Genomic DNA, 26,392 nt, shown 5'->3' on the forward strand with positions numbered 1-26,392 from the left:
ACATCCAGACACTTGAGGTACTCAGGGCGGATCTCATCCACCCCCGAAGCCTTGCCACCGCGGAGCTTTTTAACCACCTCGGTGACTTCAGCCTGGGTGATGAAAGAGTCCAACCCCGGGTCCCCAGCCTCTGTTTCCACCACGGAATGCGTGATGGCAGGATTGAGGAGATCCTCGAAGTACTCCTTCCACCGCCCGATAATGTCCTCAGTCGAGGTCAGCAGTCTCCCGCCCCCACTATAAACAGTGTTGGCAAAACACTGCTTCCCCCTCCTGAGGCGCCGGACGGTTTGCCAGAATCGCTTCGAGGCCAACCGGTAGTCCTTCTCCATGGCCTCACCGAACTCTTCCCAGGCCCGAGTTTTTGCCTCTGCCACAGCCCGGGCCGCAGCACGCTTGGCCTCACGGTACCCGTCAGCCGCCTCAGGAGTCCCACAAGCCAACCACAGCCGATAGGACTCCTTCTTAAGCTTAACTGCATCCCTTACTGCCGGTGTCCACCACCGGGTTCTGGGATTGCCGCCACGACAGGCACCGCAGACCTTACGGCCGCAGCTATGGGCAGCAGCATCGACAATAGATGCAGAGAACATGGTCCACTCGGACTCTATGTCTCCAACATCCCCCGGGATCTGGTCGAAGCTCTCCCGGAGGTGGGAGTTGAATACATCCCTGGCCGAGGGCTCCGCCAGGCGTTCCCAGCAGACCCTCACTATGCGCTTGGGCCTGCCGAGTCTGTCCGGCTTTCTCCTCCTCCAGCGGATCCAACTCACCACCAGGTGATGATCAGTGGACAACTCAGCCCCTCTCTTCACCCGAGTATCCAAAACATGCGGCCGAAGGTCTGATGATACGACAACAAAGTCGATCATCGACCTCCTGCCTAGGGTGTCCTGGTGCCAAGTGCACTGATGGACACCCTTATGTTTGAACATGGTGTTCGTTATGGACAATCCGTGACTAGCACAGAAGTCCAATAACAAAACACCACTCGGATTCAGATCGGGGAGGCCATTCCTCCCGATCACGCCTCTCCAGGTGTCACTGTCGTTCCCCACGTGGGCGTTGAAGTCCCCCAGCAGAATAATGGAGTCCACCCCCGACAGGGGACGCCAAGAAGGCAGGGTACTCTGCACTACCACTCGGCCCGTAGGCTGAAATGATAGTCAGAGACCTCTCCCCAACCTGAAGGCGCAGGGATACAACCCTCTCATCCACTGGGGTAAACCCCAACACGAGACGGCTGAGCTGGGGGGCAACAAGCAAACCCACACCAGCCCGCCGCCTCTCCCCGTGGGCCACTCCAGAGTAGAAGAGAGTCCAACCCCTCTCAAGGAGATGGGTTCCAGAGCCCACGCTGTGCGTGGAGGCGAGCCCGACTATTTCTAGTCGATATCTCTCGACCTCCCGCACAAGCTCAGGCTCCTTCCCCCCCAGCGAGGTGACATTCCACGTCCCTAGAGCCAGCCTAAGCATCCGGGGATCAGGCCGTTGAGGTCTCCACCTTCGTCTGCCACCCAATCCTCTTTGCACCGGTCCCTCACGGTTCCCCCTGCAGGTGGTGGGCCCACTGGGGGATGGCCTCGCGTCTCTCGTTCGGGCTTGGCCCGGCCGGGTCCCGCGAGGAGCAACCCGGCCACCAGGCGCTCTCCGACGAGTCCCGACCCCAGGCCTGGCTCCAGGGTGGGACCCCGGCTCCGCCGTACCGGGCGACGTCACGTGCCTCGATATTGTGTTTTTCATGAGGGGTTCTTGAATCATTCTTTGTCTGACCCATCACCTAGAACCTGTTTGCCATGGGAGACCCTACCAGGGGCATTTAGGCCCCAGACAACATAGCCTCTAGGATCATTTGAGCACTCAAACCCCTCCACCACGTTAAGGTGACGGTTCAAGGAGGGGATCTTACAGTGTTGAGCCTGGAAAACCAGTAAAAAAATATATTTGTCGGCTTGCTGTCTAAAGTTTACAGAGTTCTTATTATTCTGATTTGATGGTTGATTACATTGATGGTTGTGATTGCTTTTTGCTCAAAACGCGATCTACAGCAGTGAATTGTGGGTAATATACTTCGGCGAAGTCCGCTTAGATGCGGGCTTCGCCGAAGGGTGGATGTGGGACACAAAGGGGGCGGGGCTAAGGACCACTCTGGAGATTGGCTAGCTTTCACGTGACGTCACATAGCTATGCCGCGAGAGCGCGGAATGCAGATGGAGGGCAGGAAGTGAAGTAGCCGAGGATTTGCCATCTGTAAACACGCCCATGTTTTGTGCCGTTTACGGCTGCTTCAATCGCTCCAGCAGAAAAAAGGAAAAGCATTATTATCGAGGGCCAAAGGTTGTCATTCATAAAGGTGAAAGATGTAAAAAACTAACCGAAAAACGACTTAAAAAGTGGATTACAAATCTACATCTGCGGTCGGGAGGAGCAGAGTCTGCTAATGCAAGCGTCTGTAGTGACCACTTCGTCAGCGGTAAGTAGCAGTCCAACTTCTTTTTTTGTGGTTCTGTTTACCATTAGTTTGTTGTGAAATGCCTATTTATGTAGTAATGATTGTTAAGTTAATGTAGCCGTAGAGAGGCGTTGTATGTTTGTTTTAGCCACTACTGCTAACCGCTAACATCTCCACTAATATATGAATATATGAACTCACACTCACCTTGGCAAAGACCAAACGATTATTTTCGCGGAGCCGTTTGGTGCCGAGGTTCTGGACCCACCCGCTGACAAAAAAGTTTTATGCCTCCAGACTTTTGTAGGCTTTCATCTGCTGTTTAGTGTAGTAAGACGTTTGAAGTGCCAGATAGTTCGTGATATCAACAGCCTCGATTAAAGGCAAATCTTGTGGTTCTCTCGAAAACTCACTCATCTGTGAATTAACTGTTTGTATCTTCGCCTGGAAACTGGATCTAAATTCCTACAATACGGACTCTCCGCAACGGTTGCCAACATCGACATTTTACTTCATGCCCTCCATCTGAAATCGCGCCCTCTTCGTGCGTCATCAAAATCACGTGACTGAAACCCGACACACTACGCACTCGAACCCATCAACGGGAACGCGCAATTTAGGGAGACAAGGGTGGAAGTGCGGGTATTGGGACAGTCCTCCATAGCCCCTATCCCATGATTCATTGCGGGTCGAAGTAGAGTGTTCAAACGGAAGTAGCAAAGGCCGGAGGAGAGAGAAAAGCTGCCAATAAAGTTGGATATATTGCGCATTTTGTGAAGCAAAAATAACTTTTACAATGTTTTTAGACGAGAATGTAGTTATGTAAACCTGAAATATCTGATCAGTTTATCAAGATATCACTTAATTACACAAATGCGCCGATGTGTTTGTCTGCTGCCCCAGCAGCCGCTCGCCTCACCAACTGTCAGCTGACGGGTGGTTGAGGAGCCTAAACCCCGAGAGAACAGCTGACTCCCAGCATATTGTTTTCAAAATCCAGCTGGGTGGAAGTTAAAAAGATATAATTCAGTCAGATTATATCTAATAATAATGTTTGTTTTATTTATTATAATAATAATGATGATTATTATTATTATTAGTAGTATGCTCTACAAATAAACTGATTTAAACTTTGTTCCTAAGGTAATATGTTAGTTTAAGTTGTTAAACGTTTTACAAATAAATTAAACAAATGGTATTTGTCATCAATGTATTTTATCTAGAGTTAGATTTTTATATCTATGGACACAAAAATATTTTGAACATTTTAACAAGGTCATAAAACAAGAACATTTTAAACAAAACAACATTGTAAGCCATCAGCAATATGTAAAAGGGTAAATAAAAACCATGTAGTTATTTACACTAGAGACAGCGTTATCAACCGTCAGGCTCCATTTGTTCGGCTTCACGCTAACACGGTTGCTAGGCAACAGAAGTTACGCTGAGGTAAAGGCGGGGAAACGCAGGCTGACGTAACACCGGCGGCACACTATGCTAATCTGGCATGTTTAGCTAATAGCTACAGGTAACAAAAGTTGCTGTTTGACCATCATTTGTTTACATGATTTCTTATACAGGTCCTTCTCAAAATATTAGCATATTGTGATAAAGTTCATTATTTTCCATAATGTCATGATGAAAATTTAACATTCATATATTTTAGATTCATTGCACAGTAACTGAAATATTTCAGGTCTTTTATTGTCTTAATACGGATGATTTTGGCATACAGCTCATGAAAACCCAAAATTCCTATCTCACAAAATTAGCATATCATTAAAAGGGTCTCTAAACGAGCTATGAACCTAATCATCTGAATCAACGAGTTAACTCTAAACACCTGCAAAAGATCCCTGAGGCCTTTAAAACTCCCAGCCTGGTTCATCACTCAAAACCCCAATCATGGGTAAGACTGCCGACCTGACTGCTGTCCAGAAGGCCACTATTGACACCCTCAAGCAAGAGGGTAAGACACAGAAAAAATTTCTGAACGAATAGGCCGTTCCCAGAGTGCTGTATCAAGGCACCTCAGTGGGAAGTCTGTGGGAAGGAAAAAGTGTGGCAGAAAACGCTGCACAACGAGAAGAGGTGACCGGACCCTGAGGAAGATTGTGGAGAAGGGCCGATTCCAGACCTTGGGGGACCCGCGGAAGCAGTGGACTGAGTCTGGAGTAGAAACATCCAGAGCCACCGTGCACAGGCGTGTGCAGGAAATGGGCTACAGGTGCCGCATTCCCCAGGTCAAGCCACTTTTGAACCAAAAACAGCGGCAGAAGCGCCTGACCTGGGCTACAGAGAAGCAGCACTGGACTGTTGCTCAGTGGTCCAAAGTACTTTTTTCGGATGAAAGCAAATTCTGCATGTCATTCGGAAATCAAGGTGCCAGAGTCTGGAGGAAGACTGGGGAGAAGGAAATGCCAAAATGCCAGAAGTCCAGTGTCAAGTACCCACAGTCAGTGATGGTCTGGGGTGCCGTGTCAGCTGCTGGTGTTGGTCCACTGTGTTTTATCAAGGGCAGGGTCAATGCAGCTAGCTATCAGGAGATTTTGGAGCACTTCATGCTTCCATCTGCTGAAAAGCTTTATGGAGATGAAGATTTCATTTTTCAGCACGACCTGGCACCTGCTCACAGTGCCAAAACCACTGGTAAATGGTTTACTGACCATGGTATCACTGTGCTCAATTGGCCTGCCAACTCTCCTGACCTGAACCCCATAGAGAATCTGTGGGATATTGTGAAGAGAACGTTGAGAGACTCAAGACCCAACACTCTGGATGAGCTAAAGGCCGCTATCGAAGCATCCTGGGCCTCCATAAGACCTCAGCAGTGCCACAGGCTGATTGCCTCAATGCCACGCCGCATTGAAGCAGTCATTTCTGCAAAAGGATTCCCGACCAAGTATTGAGTGCATAACTGTACATGATTATTTGAAGGTTGACGTTTTTTGTATTAAAAACACTTTTCTTTTATTGGTCGGATGAAATATGCTAATTTTGTGAGATAGGAATTTTGGGTTTTCATGAGCTGTATGCCACAATCATCCGTATTAAGACAATAAAAGACCTGAAATATTTCAGTTAGTGTGCAATGAATCTAAAATATATGAATGTTAAATTTTCATCATTACATTATGGAAAATAATGAACTTTATCACAATATGCTAATATTTTGAGAAGGACCTGTAGATACTCATTTGACTTAATGATTGACATCCGCCAAGCTCATGTAGCTGCACTGCTGCAGCTCAACATGCCGTTAAGGAAGTTGAACCTGATGTGAAACGTAAATCGATCAATCTGTGTTTGATTAATCTAAGGCTATCCTCAAGGACCCGGATGTGTGACACAAAACACTGAATTTTAGAACTGAAATTGAATTACAGACCTGAAAGTGAAAGTAGTCCAACTGAATCTTTAATACAACGAAATACATTTTAAAAGCAAATGAATTCAGTTTCAAACTATAAAATTCCGTTTCAGTTTAGTGACATTAAGTTTCAAAACAGTCAGTCAGTCAGTCATTTTCTACCGCTTATTCCATAGTGGGTCGCGGGGGAGCTGGTGCCTATCTCCAGCAGTCTATGGGCGGGAGGCGGGGTACACCCTGGACAGGTCGCCAGTCCATCGCAGGACAACACACAAACAACCAAGCACACACTCATTCATACACCTAAGGGCAATTTAGAGTGACCAATTAACCTAACAGGCATGTCTTTGGACTGTGGGAGGAAGCCAGAGTACCCGGTGAGAACCCATGCATGCACAGTGAGAACATGCAAACTCCATGCAGAAAGACCCCAGGCTGGGAATCGAACCCAGGACCTTCTTGCTGCAAGGCAACAGTGCTACCAACTGCGCATTGAATTTCAAATTACACAAATACAAATTCAATCTTAGCAATTCAAATCCAGTTTCTCATGGAACAAGTTTCAGCCCATACAAATGTTTTTGGTGTCCTTCCATGAGCTTCTAACTGTAGTTTGCTGGAATTGTGGCCCACCCCTCCTGGTATTACTGGTCAAGTTTGTAGGCGTTTTTCCTCATACACAGCTTTTCAGCTCTGCACACAAGATTTATTTAAATGAGATCAGGACTGTGATGGTCTCTCTTAAGCCACTGAGCCACTCATTTGGAAGGATGTTCAAGGTCATTGTTCATTCAAAAGAACCATTTGTCCATTTTGGGCATTTTTAGTTTGTGAAAATGAGTCATAGGTCAAAATGTAATTGTCCTAAAAAATTACAAAAGCACATAGTTTTTTTGACTTTGGTGCAGTAAAAGGACAGGATTGAAAAGGTAAATACAAACTATAAAGAAAGGAATCATAGCAGAAGTATTTTGCAGGTTTTATTTTGAATGTAAAGTGGTTTTTACTTATTAAAAATGGATATACAATCATAATTTGTCTTGTTTTCAAACTTATTGAGGGTTTTATTAAGTCTGACAAGAGCCAGAAAGTTTGTCCAGATAAAATATACAGAGCATGTATTTCTTTACACCTTATTTTTAATATGTTGCATATTTATGACAAGAATGTTAAGTGTTACTAATGAAGAGTCAATTTATTTGCTTGTATTTACTTTCAAAGTGGTGACTTCATGACCAAACAATCAAAATAAAACAGGCAAATTCTACAGTCCATGATCCAAACACATTGTCAATAATCCAGACAAATAGTATGAGGTTTCTTTAAGACACTGAGCCAGTTTTACTCCACAGAGTTAAAAATGGGCTCTTGCCGGCAGACATTTTCAGAGGACGTTCAGAAGTTTCATTTATTAGAACATGTTCAATAACAACATTAGCTGGAAGCCATAAAAGGCTGGTCTATAATTTAATTTGACCTTGTTATCACAAGCCACTGACTGTTACGAAGCTTGAATAAAACTATAATGGGGTCTTATAACTATCATTTTGCCAGTTCACTGCTTTGATTTACTGACTTCTCCTTCTGGTAATAGAAAATCTGCAGAGGTAAATCGTAATCCCCTTACTGGTTTCAGTTTGGAGCAGAACTTGTCACTAGTAACCTAGATCATGAATGATCAGCAGGTTTGACATAATCACAGTTTTTATTCATGCTGTCTGAAGTAAAACACAAGTATCACATAGTAAGCTATAAGAAGGAAACATTAAGACTTGTGGAACTAGAAGAGCGTACATGTAGCTCTTCTAAGCTGAGGTACGAGTGCATACCAACATGTACCAAAATGGATTCAGCATGAATGTTTCACCTGTCCTATTTTCCCTATTGTTTAATAGAAGGAATCAAACTCTTCATCACTGTGGGACCAAGCAAAAAATAATATTCCTTTTTAATATTATTGTATATCAGTGATTATGCAAAGATAAATCTGTGCCTCATGTCAACCACGAGGCCCCATTATTCTGTTTCAGGTGGAGAAAATGATAGCACGAAAAACTGCACAATATAGTGTTTACTTGAAGTGACAGAAAAGATGTGACCCAGCCTCTTTCCCTGATAGCTCCTTTCTTCCACTGTCAAGCCTGCATGCACAATATAGCAGGCCTGGCCTCATGCACATGGATACTTATTTGCACATTCATTCATGCAGATTTGTTCATGAACGAGGTTAACTGTGGATCAATGGGTAGAGTTGTCATCTTGCAATTCAAATGCACTGGGTTTGATTCCAGCTTCCTTCTGCCACATGTCGATGTGTCCCTGGGCAAGGCGCTTAACCTCACGTTGCCTACCGATCTGCATATCGGTGAATGAATGTCTGCTTGTTTGTGAGAGTGATAGAGTGAATGTGGCTCGAGTGGAAATCACTTAGAGTAGTTGTTATGAGTAGAAAGGCGCTATATATTTTCCTAACTAATTTAACATTGCTTAATTAGCAAGATGTTCCAGATATTAAATTTTCTTAAAATTTAACAGCCAGCTTGATCTTTTATACCTTATTCCAGGAATCAGATGACCAGTAGCAGCGGCTTACATCCTTGATTTTATTGTGATTCAGCTGTGGTCTAGCCTCTGCCGGACGCTCAATGTCACTGCCACTCTCTGCACCGCACTGACAGGTGTATTCCCCTTCGTTGTTCCTACTGTGATTTAATGGCCCTATATGCCACCTTCTTTTCTTTTTGATTTTTGAAAGATAGACGGAAAATTAATTCTACCCTCTCATCCAGTGACGTAATGGCAGAAAATGTGGGAAATGTAGCAATTTGTCACCAGAAATGCTGGAAATTGGTAAGCTCTTATATAAAACCTCAAACATCCACGGACAGTGTGCATGAAGGCTGCGTGGAGTACGCGTTGCTCACAGTACGCACGACTATGTTCTGCCCTTAACAGTCAGAATCCACAGATTGATTCCAGGCCTATTTGCACTAGTTCAACATTGTCTTTTTCCTTTTCTTTTGTCAAAACACAATATATGAACACATTTACATAAAAAATCTGTATGTGTTTCCCACTTGATGTTTAAAATGTTTCTACATTGAGAGCAAAGTGGAGCTGAAGTCACAAACTTTGCAAATAAAGCTTATCCTGATTTTATAGCTGATATCTGTATGAAGACTGTCAAGCTGAGAGTTGGAAACATAAACTAAACACAGTCTTTACAAACTTTAAGATCACATAATCTTCATTTCATTTTATGATGCATGCCAACCAATGTAATGAATTCAATTCAGTTTATTTATATAGTGCCAATTCACAACACATGTCGTCTCAAGGTTCTTCACAACAGTCAGGTTCATACATTCCTATTAAACCTAACCATTGAACAGTTCAGTCAGATTCAGTTATTTATTCAAATTGGATAACAAGTTTTTCTATCTAAGGAAACCCAGCAGATTTAATCCAGTCAGTGACTTGCAGCATTCACTCCTCCTGGATGAGCATGTAGAGACAGTGGACAGTCACTGGTGTTGACTTTGCAGCAATCCCTCATACTGAGCATGCATGTAGCGACAGTGGAGAGGAAAAACTCCCTTTTAACAGGGAGAAACCTCCAGCAGAACCAGAACCAGGCTCAGTGTGAGCGGCCATCTGCCACGACCGACTGGAGGTTTGAGAGAACAGAGCAGAGACACAAAGAGAACAAAGAAGCACTGATCCAGGAGTACTTTCTATGGGAAGGAAAAGTAAATGTTAATGGATGTAGCTCCTTTAGTCGTTTCACCTAGAAAGAAAGAACAGATAAACTCTGAGCCAGTTTTCAAAGTTAGAGTCTGAAAGAGAGCACATAGAGTTAGTTACAGTTAAGCTCAGTCAGTAGCCATGTCTAGGAGAGAGAAAGGGTTAAACACTAAAAGACAGGGCCATGTGGATCATTGGTAGAAGGTGAGCATTAAGTTGTTGCCAGCAGAAGCTCGGACGATTCCCCTCTCCAGAAAGGTGTCACAGGTAGACACAGAGCCAGGCCAGGTGTAGCTTCTAGGAAGAGAACAGAGAGAACAAAGTTAAAAGCTGAAATAACAGCAAATAATGCAAAATTGGAGAGTAGTCTGAGAATGTAGCGAAGAGGGTGAAAGTGGTCATTATGTCCTCCAGCAGCCTAAGCCTATAGCAGCATAACTACACAGATAGTTTCAGTTCAGATTATTTAGTTAAACGGCGCTTATTTACAACAATGTCGTCTCAAAGCACCTCACAAAGGGTCCCACTGATGGTCATTGTTATACTAAAAACCTGATTATAACCATTGGAAAAGAGAAGGGGTCATACAGGTAGCAGAAATGGAGGGTGTGTTTGCACCTCAACCATAACTGAGCCAGTTTAGGCTAAACCTGACTCCCCCTTACTCCATCCAACAGGGAGGGAGGAAGGCTCCCTCCCTGTTGGATGGATAAGGAATAATAAATAAGGAAGATAGCTCAGGATAAACTAAGCCACTCTAACTATAAGCTTTATCAAAAAGGAAAGTTTTAAGCCTAGTCTTAAAAGTAGACAGGGTGTCTGCCTCACGGACTAAAACTGGGAGCTGGTTCCCCAGGAGAGGAGCCTGATAACTAAAGGATCTGCCTCCCATTCTACTTCTAGAGACTCTAGGAACCACCAGTAAACCTGCAGTCTGAGAACGAAGTGCTCTGTTAGGAACATATGGAACAATCAGATCTCTGATGTATGATGGAGCTAGATCATTAAGGGCTTTATATGTGAGGAGGAGAATTTTAAATTCTATTCTGGATTTAACAGGGAGTACTTGGTTAAATTAAACTCAAAGGTTATTAAGAAATGGTCAGACAGAACAGGGTTATGAGAGAATATTGTTATGTCTTTACACTCAGTACCATATGTCAGCACAAGGTACAGAGAATGAAGACAAAGGTGGGTAGGTTTGTTAATGTTTTGAGCAAAGCCAATTGAGTCTAAGATAGCATTAAACGCTATATTTAGGCTATCACTTTCAGCGTCTACATGAATGTTAAAATCCCCCACTATAATAACTTTATCTGTATTTAACACTAAATCAGATAAAAGGTCTGAAAACTGATCTAAAAATTGAGAGTAAGGCCCTGGTGGACGGTACAAAACAACAAACAGTGTTTATTTTTATGAGATTTTCCTGATTTTCTCCTTTCAGATTATTTTTTAACCTATTCAATTTTGGCCGTGGGCATTACCCTTAATAGGGTAATGGCTGGGTAGCAGTACAGAAGCTGCAGAGAGGAGTGTTAAACTACAACCCTGCTTCCTGGTCTGAACCCTGGGTTGTCAGAGGTTTGGAGAACTGATAAATTCAGCCAGATTCCTAGAAAGAAGAGCTGCTCCATTCAAAGTGGGATGGATGCCGTCTCTCCGGATCAGACCAGGTTTTCCCCAAAATGTTCGCCAGTTATCAATGTAGCCCACATTGTTTAATGGTGCATTACCTCCATCTAACACATTCTGGATTTTGAAAGTGAGATTCACACCCAACCTCTTTAACTATGACTTTATCTGCATGGATTATTGTAGTGGCATTGTTAGCTCTGAGCATACTTTAAACTGGTGGATTTAGTGATGGAAACACTGCGGATAGTGTTATCCAATATTTGCAGTACACAAGAGAATTTCTCCTACAGAGTAATTGTAAACCCCTAAACCTTTATTTAACACAGAGTGATTTGAGGATTTGTCATTGCATAGAAAATAAAAGAAACAGTGGAAAGAAAGGAGGGATCAGACACAGACTGAAGAGGTTAAAATTATAATACCTTTACACTTCTGCTTATTATTAAATGCCCAGTCGTTGAGGGAGAAGATGGCTGAACTTCAGGTTCCTTCATAAATATCAGGACAACTGCATGCTGGCAATAACTGAGATGTGGCTGGGCAGCAGCACCCCATCCAGTCAGGTGGAACCCACTGGCTTCACTGTCTACAGGATTAACCACGATCCGAGCATTACAGGCAAGTTTTGCAGTGGTGGAGTGTGTGGCTGATTACAGTAACTGTTCATTGAGGAATACATGGAACATGTACTATCAATATGTAAAAGGCCATACTAGGAAGAATAAAGCACTAGAGGTGCTTTGCCAGAGTGAAGCGTGTATTTTCTGCGTCTTCCCTTCCTACTTTGGGGTCGTCTGACCACAATACGTTGAATCTCCAGCCCACATACCAGAGGCTTTCGAAATGAAGAAAGACACCGACCTGTACAGTTAAGATCTGGAATAAGGACAGTACTACGGCATTCTAATGTAAGGATTATGATTATTAAATAATTACAATTGATCAAAAATTATAATTTACAAGCATAATTCAGAAAAACAATTTCTTAACCAAAAATCACTACTTAAGAATAGAAGTCAGAGATGTCCTCTGGTGTTGTGATTATGGGCTCAAAGCCCTTAATAATTACAATTAGTAAATTCTCATTAATAATTGGTAATTATTTACCAAACTACGCTAAATGTAACTGTACAATCAACCGCTTCACCGAAGGTGGGGGAACTTTGACCTTATTTTGACAGATAAATCACACTTGCATGAAATAAACACAAATGCTTCTCTATATATATATGTGGAGATTTATTGAAGCCATATAATTCTGATATACCACCATTCTGATCCAAAAACCTTCACCTAACTAACAAGCACTATTCTACACAAAGGGCATAAAAATGACTACCTAACAATAGTAATAAAATAAAATATATGCGCATTGAGTGTTTATGAAGATCAAACCAGCAGTTCGATGGACAAAATGTGCTATTTGGGTTAACTTGGTGTGCTGATGTCTCGATGGTGGCGACCAGCAGTTAGGCGGTCGGCTGCGCCCTTAGCCGCTAGCAGCTGATTGTCCCAAATCCCCGAACAAAGTCATAAAACTCTGAGGCGGGAACTCAGTGGAAAAACTCCAGTAATAAAACTGGAACAAAGGAACGGTCAAGCCACAAGGCCCAGACCGCAGAGCTCTGCTTTGAATGGAAAACTTTAAAAGTCCAACTTCTAACTCCTGGCTGATTTGGGATTAGCTGGACAAAAGCATGAACATGCACCTCGCTGATTGTTGATCCGCGCTGCGCGTTACAACAACACTTGCACAACAAATCAAACACTCAGCATAAAACACTTCAATCAGTATTGCATGCAACAAGTTGACACCTTGGATTAACTACTGATGATTCTAAATCAGCTCAACTATGCCTCATCCTGCCCAGACTTCTAAAGGCACCTATCTGATTTAATATGAAAAGAACAAAATGACTTTGACGTTGATGTTGGAATTATGAATCTGACAATATTATTTAATATTAATATTTTATCAAATAATAATTCGGTCTGTTAAGGGTTGTCCTGTGAATACCAGCCCAGTAAGGTGATGGTATTAGGACAAAATAGAAAGGTGTGAGACGAGCTCTGACATTATTGAACAGCATAAACTCTGCACATATATGGAATGAATTCACACAATTTCTTAAAATACAAGAAATTATTAACAAAAATACGTCAACTCCAAGTCCAACATATTTCATTTAACAAACTCTTTACTTTGCTAAAACAATCCAACTAAACTACCAAGCAGAATTAAAGAATAATGAAGACTAATGGACTATGTACAATATAAACAAGTTGATTAAAGATGATTAGAAATCATGACCAAAAGAGTGATGCAACATTACCATGCAATGTTTATGTTTGAGAACCAAGGATTATCTTGAAAAATCTGGAAATGAAGTTAAGTTAATTTTGGAACTAACTTAGAAAATAATCAGCAAATGTTTAGACAACCAATCACAAAATATTATTTTAATAAAATAATGTTTTAAATAATGATCTGCTGAATAAAACCAACCTTCTGGATGACTAATTCTCATCAGTGTCTCATTAGCTGCCTTTATTTATTGAAATAATATTTGAAGAAATATTATTAAGGAAGTATTTTTGAAAAGAGCCAAATCTTTCTGGAGAAATTGTGCTTAATGGTGTTTACTTAGTTATCAAATCTAGTAAATGATGTTCAGGGACTATTATTCACTAGCTTGAAAACTAACAACCTTTCTTGGTAAATATTATTTAGCACCAGAATCAAACACACACCTTTTAAAAATACCGTTAATAAAAGGGTTAAAAGGCATAAGCACGGACGGCGCGTTATGATCAATCTTCTGTGTAAAATCACCCTTTAAATAAAGTTTGTCTTAACTTTAAAAACACACAAAGAACACAACCTGAACACGTGTGCTGCAGATAGTCTGCTAGCACCAAGATAGCTGAGTTCAACACAAACAAAACTTCATAAAATGAAAAACGTTTAGATCATTTCAATCTAAATCTGTCTCTGCCTAAAACACCCAACCTCATGAACCTTGGTGAGGTTTGAAGAAGGTATCCACAGTGAACAAAGGTTAGCCACAGCTGACCTCCTTAGCTGTGGGGGGGTTGAAGGTGCTCTGGGAACAAAGGGTTAGCTTCCCGCTAACCTCCAGCTGTGGATGAAGAACGGCTCGTTGTGTCCGCCAACCACACTGCACGGTGATGGGATATCTGCTGTCTTCCTTCCAGACTGGGAGACCGCTCCGCTCGGCTTCATAGAGGCCGCTTCTCTTTAGGCAACTTCTCTGGGACAATGTGCTTCTGCAGGCCTCAGAGGAAAAAGTAAGCAACTCTTACACCTTAGTTTCCCCGTTTATGAATGAAAATACCAGATACACAGACAGTATTTCATTCATACGTATCTTTGCACTGTACTTATGATCGATGATCGTATGGCTTCCTTGGATCCAGTTGAAGAGTTTATGTCTGTTTGCCAGCAATGAGACATCAGCGCGCTGGGCCTCCCTTGACTGGTCCCACTAGAGTCCGTGTGGAAAGAGAGCGGATGTAGCAACAGTTGTGCTTTTTTTGGGTAGTGGCGTCACAGGAAGTCCGCAGTTATCCCGTTTCCTGGCTGTGCCGGAAGAAGGTTAATGCACTTTATTTTGAAAAGTTCCAGAAGAGTTCGTACTGGAGTTTAATGTTGAAATCCATGGCTGGGTCCCAACATCCCCCCTTTTAGTTCCGAAGAATGAGATGAAGTCCACAGTCTTTGGGGCTAAACATCCGTCCTCAGCCATGAGAAAAGAGTCACTGGGTTCCTGTAGGTAGGCAGAGTTCAACAGTTCATTTTGGTTCAGAGGTTAGTGTTTGGACAGGAGTGAGGCAGGTTTGGGCAGACTAACACTAATAAAATGTAAAAGAAAAAGAAAACAAATCATGTAATAATTTTCACACCATAATAATACTGCTTTTAAAACCTTAATTTCTGATGTTCAAAACCATAAGAAGTAGCCAGTGGCGTAGATGCAGGCGATCAGGAGGCCTGCTGCGAAGTAGCCAGCGGCGGAGATGCAGGCGTCTAGGAGGTCGGCGACGAGGCCAGAGGAACCCATGAAGCGAGGTCCAAGGTGGTCTGCTGTGTGGTGAGAACTGCCGCAGAGGCTCGGACCCAGGCAGGGCCCGCAGAGGCTTGGACCCAGGCAGGGCCCGCAGAGGCTTGGACCAAGGCAGGGCCCGCAGAGGCTTGGACCAAGGCTGGAGCCCTGGGGAACTGGAGTCAGGCTCTGGTGTGTCAGGCTTGGAGACAAGCAGGTGTGTGTCAGGCTCTGGTGTGTCATGGCGTGTGTCAGGCTCTACAAAGTCATAAAGTCTGGTGCATAGTCAGTCAAAGTCAGAGAGTCAGTCTATATTTCCAGTAGCACCCCCCAGAGGAAACTGAGCAGGTGCTCTGGACCACGTCATGGAGGCAGCCCAACCACGGGCTCCTCCGGAACAAGGTGAGGAAGTGGAGGCAGCCCGACCACGGGCTCCACCGGAACTAGAGGTCGGCTGTGGCTCTGAAGAGCCTGAAGAGGCCAGCTGTGGCTCTGAAGAGCCTGAAGAGGCCAGCTGTGGCTCTGAAGAGCCTGAAGAGGCCAGCTGTGGCTCTGAAGAGCCTGAAGAGGCCAGCTGTGGCTCTGAAGAGCCTGAAGAGGCCAGCTGTGGCTCTGAAGAGCCTGAAGAGGCCAGCTGTGGCTCTGAAGAGCCTGAAGAGGCCAGCTGTGGCTCTGAAGAGCCTGAAGAGGCCAGCTGTGGCTCTGAAGAGCCTGAAGAGGCCAGCTGTGGCTCTGAAGAGCCTGAAGAGGCCAGCTGTGGCTCTGAAGAGCCGGAAGAGGCCAGCTGTGGCTCTGAAGAGCCTGAAGAGGCCAGCTGTGGCTCTGAAGAGCCTGAAGAGGCCAGCTGTGGCTCTGAAGAGCCTGAAGAGGCCAGCTGTGGCTCTGAAGAGCCTGAAGAGGCCAGCTGTGGCTCTGAAGAACCTGAAGAGGCCAGCTGTGGCTCTGAAGAGCCTGAAGAGGCCAGCTGTGGCTCTGAAGAACCTGAAGAGGCCAGCTGTGGCTCTGAAGAACCTGAAGAGGCCAGCTGTGGCTCTGAAGAACCTGAAGAGGCCAGCTGTGGCTCTGAAGAACCTGAAGAGGCCAGCTGTGGCTCTTGTGGCTTGGCTGCAGGCTGTGAGTCCAGAGGCTTGGCTGCATGCTGTGGATCAGGATATTAGGGGCTCTGTGCTGCTTTTACGGCCACCAGTAGAGGGTCGAAGGGACTTCCAGCAGAAAGAGGAGCTGGAGCGTTGAGCCATCCCTCCGCGATGAATTCGGCCTGAAGAACAGAGTGCAACAGGTCCAGATCCTCTGGGTGATCCATTAGATGGAGCACGAATCCACAGCAACGATTCTTCATGGACTTCCTCTTCATTTCCTCCAGACCGGCTTGAATCCAACTTGGGGCTGGAGGCTGCACCGGCGGCTGGAGAACTGCAGAGGGCGCTGAGTGACCATCACCCAACTCAGGGGAAAACAGCTGCTAGGAAAACATGGCTTGTGGACCCTCCGTGGACGGGTAGGAGGCGCCCGTCCGGAATACCCCAATGGCGACTGTTTTACGGCGATGACGTCTACCAGGACGGGAACCAAACCCAGCGGGAAACTCTGCTGCAGTAGGAGTTGCTGCAGACGTAGGTGAATCCGGGGAAACTGCTCTGACTGTGGATGACGAGGAGGGACCACGGCGATGACGTTGGCGGCGTGAGGAGGTGGGGGTGGCCGAGACTGTTGGAGGTAAACTGGAGCGCTTCCGACCCGGTATGAGCACTGGAGATATCGGCATCGGTAGGCTTATACCAGCCTCTTCCATTTCTTGGAGCAACAAGGTTGAGAATAATATTTCTACTTCTTCGCCATGCATCCTTCTCAATTCCTTCTCCTGCTGTCGTATCCACTTTTCCAGCTCTTTAGCTCTGTCTGCTTGGTCCTTTTGGCTGGTTCCTTCTGTCACGTTGTGGTTGTGGATCGGACCAAAGTGCAGTCAAGAGCTCGGCAGGATCATCTTTGTAATTCAAAGATTTATTTTACAAGGTCAAAAACGTAGCAAAATCACTGCAGGTTTCCCAAAGCAAGGCGTGACAAAAAACAAAGCATAATCATGGACGAGAAACGAGGTGTGACGAACACAACGAACCAGCAACAAACAATGACACAAAACCAACTAATATACTGTGAGATAACAAAGGGCAGGTAATCAGAGAAAACAGGGAACAGGTGTGACAAGGAGGCAGGGAAGCAGAAGGAACAGGTGAAACAGATACAAAGGCTGAGGATGGGCAAAGTAACTAATAAACAATAAACAGAAACACAGACCAAGCAAACTTATAGACAAAGATAAATAATCAAATGGGGAATAAGAAAAGTAGAATAATCATGACTAAAGTAAACAGAGAAACTAGAGGGAACATAGGAACAACAATAACAACCTGAGAACAAACAAAGAACCCATAAATAAAACCTGAATACAAAAGTAAACAAACCTAACCACACTGACTGAAATAACTGGAAAGGAAACAGAAAATAAACTAGTAAACAAGAAGAGTGCAAAGGAACAAATAAAACACAATTAACCACAAAGATACTAAAGAGAAATAAAACTAGAGAATCTGGGGAAGACCAAGAACTATAATAATTACAATAATAATAATAATAATAATAATAAACCATACAAACTAATAAGAAAACAACCATAAAATAACTTAAATAGTAAACACTAGGAGGTGGAAGAGGGAGAAAAGAAAAACATGATACAAAAACCAAAATAGAAAAATCTGAGCAAAAGGTAAACAAACACAAAGCCACAAACAGAGTCCAAAAATGTCACTCCGTGACAGATGTAAGGTTTCCTTACGTCTTGTGTGATCTACTCTAAATGCGGTTAAGATATTTCCCTCAGAAGTATTTTTAGTTACTCTTGGAAACTCTCCTACTGCTTGTATGTTGATGACCAATGACCAGTAAATCTCCAAGGCTAAACATGTGGCGCAAAGCTTTTTTAACAAAACGTTTGTACATTTTTAAACTTCTTCCACCATACTGTTTTTATTCCTTACAAACACAGCTCTTAACCTTTTTATGACAGTTTTTAATATTTTTCACACATTGGCATGAATGCAGTTCTGTCATGATCCTGGTTTGTACATGTGATTGTGAATGATGTGAGGTTCTTTCCAAATAGAGGATGTCTGCTGGAGGGTGTGCCCGCTGACTGCAGCTTCACACACCTGCCTGCAATTTCCTTGCCAGCTTCTGGGGATTTATGGTGCAGCTAGAAGACCATTCTTTGCCTGATGCTCTACCTTAGTGGCGGAGTCAGGCCACATCGTGTTTACCTAGAAACCTAGCTCATGATAGATCTTTGTGTGAGTAATCTTGTCTGCCTTGCACTCAATTTTGCGATTTCCTGCCATTCAGAGTGGATCTCTTCTGTTGATTTTCCATGCTTCTCCAAGCTGTTTCTACCAAACTGTCTAAGACAGATCTCTCTGGAAATTCCCCCTCGGTCTTCCACAGTGGCTCCTACGTCCTCAGCTGTCGTCTGTCTGGCTGCGCTCTAACCTCTTTGCTCGAATCACAAACCTCCAATAGTTCCTCACTACCTGGAATCCATTCTGGAACCCGACCTTACACGAGACAGTCTGCATTCCCTCATTGTCACCAGGATCTTGACCTCTCGCCAGAATTATCTCCAGACAACTCAGTTAGCCACTCTCTATTTCTGGATTCAGAGATTCACATTTGCTCCATTTTTCCCGCTTCATCTAACCGCTCCTCTGTTCTTTTCCAGATGCCGCTGAAGCCCTTTTTAAAATCTCCCTACTGCAGTTTGCATTTTGTTTCTGCAAAAATCCTTGTTTTTTGTCTCCTGAGTTTTGATTCTGCACGTGGATCAGGTAGCTCTCAAGTTCATATTGTTACTCTTTTAATACAACATATGAACATTTTAGACTTAATTACAGTTGTTTTCCTGTAAAGCACTTTGAATTACTCTGTGCATAAACAGTGATATGCAAATACTTTGCTTTGAGCATTTCTTTAAGAAAACGCTTTATGATTAGTTCTTCTTTTTTGCAAAGGTTATTGGCTTTCTGTGACAGCCTGTTCCCTGTTTACTTTTAATCATGTAGCACGGCTTCATTATGTTCACATAAAGTTCCTAATCTTCAGAGGGACCTGTCTCTTCAGAGGGGAGGCAGCAATGAGTTGGTGATTGGAGGTTGGACCATACAGATGACATCCACACACTGAACCCAAGGGACCAATGAGCACTGGATCCTGAAAGGGTCAGTCTTGATTAATTTGTCCCATCTGAGTACAAGTCATGGCTACACAATATTAACCTAGTCTTGTGTCACTACTCCACACATTCATTGTTTTTTTTTAAATATTCATAAAGATATTCCTTTCAATTGAAAAGATATCCACTCCTTTATTATCAGGCATGGTCATATTCACTTGAAGTATGAGACTGTCAGAAATAGTTTTTGAATCAGATTTTTGTTCTAAAGCTGCAGCAGTAAAGTTAAAAAATGACTTAATAAATCAGAAACACAAACACGTCCGGTCTGCATCTGTGTTGTGAAACCATGACAAACACTCTCCATCCATCACGCATACGTACACATCCACTCGCTCTCTATCCATCACAGTGCAGTTAGAGCCAATTCTCTGGATGTTAAAATGTCATCCTATAAATAGAAAGAACGAATGACAAAACAGAGCAGAAACGCAACTACACTTCTATTCCTTTACCGGTGTTCTTCATTTATTCATTGTGCAATATATAGTGTGTAAGGACTCACATTTTCAAATAAAAACGGACTCCTCCCCAGGCTGTGTGAAACTCAGTCAACATCTCATAAATCAAATAATACATACTGACATTGTATTCAAGTTAAACATTTAACATTCACACCAATAATATATAGATCTCCACTTGCAGAGTTTCACTTCACTGATATATTTCATGGAAAAGTTAACCTCTTTTAATCAAAAACCCTTTGACTCATATTGCAGGAAAAGGGAAAAGGATTTCTTTCAACATCTTTTACAAACTTAAATCTGAAAAGTGTGGTGTGCATTTGTAAAAGTCACTAATGACATTCTCCTGGCCTCAGATAATGGACTTGTGTCTGTTCTGGTTCTGTTAGATCTCAGTGCTGCATTTGATCCAGTCGACCATAATATTCTCTTAAAAAAGCTGGAATATGCTGTAGGGATCAGGGGAACAGCGCTAGGCTGGTTTAAATCTTATTTGTCTGAAAGATTCCAGTTTGTTCATGTAAATGATAAATCATCTTTAAACTCCAGGGTTAATTGTGGAGTACCACAGGGTTCTGTACTTGGGCCTATTATTTATATATATATATATATATATATATATGGAATCAACTTATTCTATCAACTCAGTACAGTCAACTGTCCACTGTTGCCACATGCTCAATCAGGAGGAGTGACTGCACCAGTATCTTCTTGCAGTCAACTGGGTTTCCTTGTATAGAAATCCTTTTACCAATCATGACAACAAACAGAACATGACTGGATTGTTGTATAACTAGGATCAGATTGGAATGTATGTAACTGACCTTGAATCTGTCTGTATTCTTGAACTGAATTGAACATATAGTTGTGAATCGTTTCTGTATAAATAAACTGTATTGAATTGAATTGACGTTCATGGCTGTAATGTGACAAAATGAAACAAGGGGGTATAAATGCTTTAGCAAGGCACAGATCTAATAGGTTACTTTTGAATAACACCCTGTCTAATTTATTGTTTTTATTAATGCTCTAAAATATTAACAATTTTATTTAGTGTACTACAAAAGAAACAAAGACACTGTAAAGCTGTATTTCCTTGAAATGAAACCTAAACTTCTAGATTCACATTTGGAATGTGTCAGTTGTCTGTAAAAGGTTTGACAACAAACCCTGAATCCTCAGCCTGTTAATGCCAAAAGAAAGACATGCAGCAAATCCAAACACTTTGTACTTGAGAGCCTCAGACTGGTGTTACACGTGTCTGAACCAATAATAAAAAAGAGTTGCTTTGAAATTTCACAGGAGGTGAGTTGTTTGGAAGGAAGCCAAAAAGCACTAGCAAAGTGAGAAAGGGCTCTTAGGTCAAAGCTTTTACAAGTCTGGACTTGATGTAATAAAAGGAAATAAAAACTTTCCTGCCTGAGCCCTCTTCCATGCTGAACAATGTTTTTACATTTCACATTTCTGACAGCAGATAAAATTCACTGAAAAGTTTTTTCCAATGAAAAATTGCAGCTTTAAACACACAAGACACCTGACTGAGTGGAGCCAAATTCAGTGGATGGATATGACAATTGACCCGGTATTACATGCATGAAAGTTTCATATTAAGGTGGGGATTTTAGGAGCTGCGGTGGGAAGAATCGCCATTTAATAACTAAACTGATAAGCATACAAGAGTTATGAAACAGGCAGGCAGACAGAGACATAGAGTAGGTAGTCAACAGTTGTGGGCAGGCTTGGCATGATAAACAGTGTCATGGAGACAATGGACATGAAGCTGGTAGCCAACAGTAGAATCCAGTGGACAGCAATGAAAACCAGAGAGTTTGGGGAAGACTTTGAGAAAGGCAAGGCAGAACAGGTAGAAGCAAACAGGAGCAGATGAGATACAGCTGAGACCAATGAAGGGAGAGAAAACGGAGGGAGAGAAGAAGATGGCTAACCTTCTGGATAATTAATTCTCAATGTGTAATTGAGAACTAATAAGAAATAAGAATCAATTGGGTGGACTACTAAAATGGCAATGAGTCATGTCTTAACCTCTGCCCTTGACTGGGGCTAGCTTCAGGCGTTAGCGATTGAAGCTAACACAGGCTTGTTTACCACTCCTTTCACCAAGAAGGCTCAGCAGAGAATCTACGTCCTGTGGCAGCTGAAGACATTCAGCCTGTCAAAGACAATGATGGTGCACTTCTACTACACAATCATTTAGTCCTCCTCTATCACCATCTGGTACGCTGCTGGCACCATCGGGGACAAGGGCAGGCTGCAGCGTATCATTCGCTTGTTATTGGCTGAAATCTTCCTTTTCTTCAGGAACTGCATGCCTACAGGTCTCGGAGCCGAGCGGGATTACAGCTGAGCCCTCCCAAATCGCTCACAAGGATCATTTGCAGTTGTTGGTAGTCTAGTGGTTAAGAGCTGGCTCTCGCACCTATGTTATCTTGGTTTGATTCCCAATTGGGGAGCGTAGTTTTATAAATCTATCTTGGAAAAAGGTTTTAATCTCAAGGAGGCTTCACCTGGTTAAATAAAGACTGTTATTATAACCAGGTTGTGCTTTGACTCTCACCGGCTGGCCCATCACAAGGTTTGGTAGCTCTTTTGCAGATAGATCATAATATTGCTTACTCTTTTGTCTCTTTTCTTTGACTTGTTGCTGTACATCCTGCTGCACTTCTGGAAAGTACTTTGCAGGTGCACAGGTTGTAGTTATTCTACACTTTGTTGATGTTGGCATCAATCAGTTTAAAAACAATGAACTCCAACAACGTTTTTAGTTTCTGTGCGACTGCTGTGAAGAAGAGCTGAACTTCTTCTCACTGTCCAGGAAAAGCTCAAATCTTTTCACAGCAAACACTTCTGGCAGAAATGTGCAATTTCATCAGGACCCAAATGAAACTCTCCATTTAGTTCAAAAACAAAATATCTCTACAAGTGCATGCTGCACTATTCTCAGTGTGAAAAGGCTTCTAAGTTAGAATCTGGGCAACATGTTTGAAACTTTTAAAGTAGACAATTAAGAAAGTAAGTTTCAAGGATCTTTATAAACACGAAAAACTGCAACAGAGTGATAATCAGTGTGAACCAAACACAGAGCAGAGTAGCTGTTGGATGATCCAGGCCTTCCTCTCTCAGCCTTCACGTCTGGGGATGTCAGATTGCCAATGGGATCAAAACAAAGTTTCTGAAAACGTTCTGCTTAAAATAATATGTTATCAGTTGCTTCCATTTCAACATGTAACTAAACTGCTGTTCTGTCAAATGTTCTTCACATCTTTTTAGTCTAAGAGCAGAGCTACCTGCAGCAGGTTAGTGTTTTTGCCACGGTTGGTGTGTGAGTGTGTTGGGCTGGCTGTGTGTTCCTGCCCTAGAGTTGCAGGTTTCCACTGAGGGGGCATTGTGGAAGAGATCTGCTGGTATCCCAGCTGTTCATGATCTTCTCATCAGTGGCTGCAGGATTTAAGAAGCTGGCTGACAGTTTGAGCATTCTTGAGACGTTTTCTAGAGAACTTGTGGTTGAGTATTTTCTGCATCCTTCTGAGGTTGTTTCTCAGAGAACCTTTGTGACACTAGAATATGGACCTTTGGTGAACCTTTCTATTCAGAAGAAACTCAAAGTGCAAAGAACTTTCTCCTCAAGGATTTGGATCACTCACCTGCAAGTACATGAAACCTAATTTGAATCAAGTCTGGTCCATGGTTGTCCCAGCAACTCCACTCCTGCCTTTCCTCAGCCCTGTTTCTTTTGTTTTCTATTTTCTGCAACAACCTGAACATTTTACAGTTTAGAATTATAGGTTTCCTTGCTAGAAGCTTCTTGGACCTTTGATTCACTATCCTTTTTAAACACTTTCCTGATGCTGAAAAACAATAACTTTGATTTCTCTTCATGCAGCAAGATGAGGGAAAGAAGAATGGTTTTGGAGTCCTTCCTTCTACAGTAATTCTAATCCAGTCCCAAATAAGCAAATTAGCACAGAATACTCTCACGTCATACCCATGGAAACATCAATTGCTTTCTGGATCTCAGGTTCTCAGCCAGCAGGCAGCATAGCAGTGTAGCTCTGGCTCTCTGTCTCTGTGTCAACATGTCTTTATAACCAGCCTGATTTACCCCGAGGATTTAGAGAAACCAACAGATTTAAATGGTGGATTAAATGACCAACAAATGATCAATAAAATCAATACATTTTTATTTACTTTTTAGAGATTTGTACAAAAATATGTTCTCAAACAACACTGCTTCCTCTTACTTACTTTAAATAAATGTAAAATTCCTCAATTAAATGAACAGTAAACTGTGTTGCTTTCCCTCTCCAACCATGCCTTTATAGATGGGAAACAGCTACCTGGGCATCAATATTTCCAACCGACTGAATGAAGTGATACTATTAAATTACAACCCAACAGTAGAAGATGACCTCACATGGTCAATAATTCATTCTTTCAATAAGAAAATGGGAAGAGTACCTGCAATCAAATTGATGCCCCCCACTAAAATAGACTTTGTAGAGCTATGAACCACCCCAGACCTCGTTCAAATGCTTAGATTCTACCTTATCAAACTTTTTATGGGCATCTAAACCTCCACACATACGTTTAAAAAGCTTACAAAAGCTTAAAAATCTAGGTGGTTTGGAACTCCCAAACTTTCATAAATATAACTTGGCACAGAGATTACAATACAACAGACACTAAATCAGCCTTCTTCCATGGGCATGTCAGTGTCCAGACCTAAATCATGCAAAAACCTGTGGGCTGAATAGAAGAGGAAAGACCTCAAGAGAGATGAAACAGGACTCTGGGTGATCTTCATATAGTGTTTTGACTTAAGAAGTAGAAACAAAAGGTAATACTTTAGCAGCTGAACAGCCGTGTCTGTTTGTCAAGTGTAGACACACCACTTCATTGCTTAAATTAGGGATTCGTTTTTTGTGCCTAAATTAAGTGCATGAACGAAAAAAAAAAAAGTATTAATCTTAAAAGGCCATGTATTACACTGAAAAAGAAAAGATTTGAAAGATCATCAGAAAGTCTGAAGTAATGACCAAGACTAAAGAGTCTTAAAAACTCACAGCTTTGGCAGAAACTGTATGCAGGGACAGTTCTTGACAGCGACAAATATCTTTATCTGTAACAAGGGGACTGGATGGTGATATAGTTGGGAGCACTGTTGCCTTATGGCAAGGAAGTCCCTGGTTCAAATACCAGCCATGGATTATTTCTGCATGGAATTTGCATGATTTCCCTGTGCATGCATGGGGACTGGGTACTCCAGCTCACTGCCAATGTTCAAAACCATGACAGTTAGGTTAACTGGTCTCTCTAAGTTGCCCTTAGGTATTGTGGTTGTGAAAAGTCAAATTCATTGTTTGTGACACAAACCTGGCCAATAAAGTTGAAAGTGACTCTGAATCTGAATCAAACTGAAAACTAACAAGCCTTGAATCAGTCCCACACAAACAGCCATGCAGCCTTTTTCTTCCTGGAGGGGTGGCTGATTGTTGTTTACAGAAACAACAATAATTACAAATGTAAAATAAGTCAAACGTTGTTGAAATAGCAGATATGTAACGTAAATCTACTGGAAATAATAAGTAACACTGTAACTTACTCATGCTAGCTCTGAAGCACATCGTCATCCTCTTCCTCATCCTAATTGACGCAGCTGTCTGAAGAATGTTCCATTTCCATGTCATTCAAAACTTCCAAACCGGTAATATCCTCTTTTGTGCCATTATAAATGACCGATTATCCAGGAATAACAAAATACTGGAAGCCAACGGAGCAGAGTGCAAGCTAGCTGCAACGTTTGCAAATTTACGCAAAATTTGTGCACCTGATTCTTTGCAAGTTAAATGAAGGTGCTACAAAGACAAGCATTACCTTGTTGGAAAGGGCAGGTCTCTAGTTTTTAATAAAACCAGACATTTGCTTCAGAATATTGAGAGTCTCTCATTTGTCTGCCTCTACCACTTTTTTGTTTTAATGCATTCATATACTGGGTCATATAGGGTTTATGGGTTAAACTGGATTTTGAAGAAAATAATTATGATGGAGGAAAAGAGAGAAGACTGATGTATCAACTGGCCTTAGTTTTTTACAAGGGGGAAGGAAGTGGTAATTAAATAAACACTAACAGGAAACTTAAAGTAAAGAGGGAACATATTAACACACTTTAACTCCAATGAAAAGGCCTAAAATAACAGTAACATATCTATTTTACACGAAATTAATGGACCAATATTTTTTTTAGCATGTCCTGTTGCAGGATTTCAGCCATACCATAGAAAGAAGCTGGTTGCCTACATGTGTCAGGGCAGTTTGCTCCTCAAAGAGATTTCAAGATGAAATCCTATATGCATGATTGACTTT

This window comes from Girardinichthys multiradiatus, chromosome 18 (genome assembly GCF_021462225.1).
Source record: "Girardinichthys multiradiatus isolate DD_20200921_A chromosome 18, DD_fGirMul_XY1, whole genome shotgun sequence".
Taxonomy (NCBI): Eukaryota; Metazoa; Chordata; class Actinopteri; order Cyprinodontiformes; family Goodeidae; genus Girardinichthys; species Girardinichthys multiradiatus.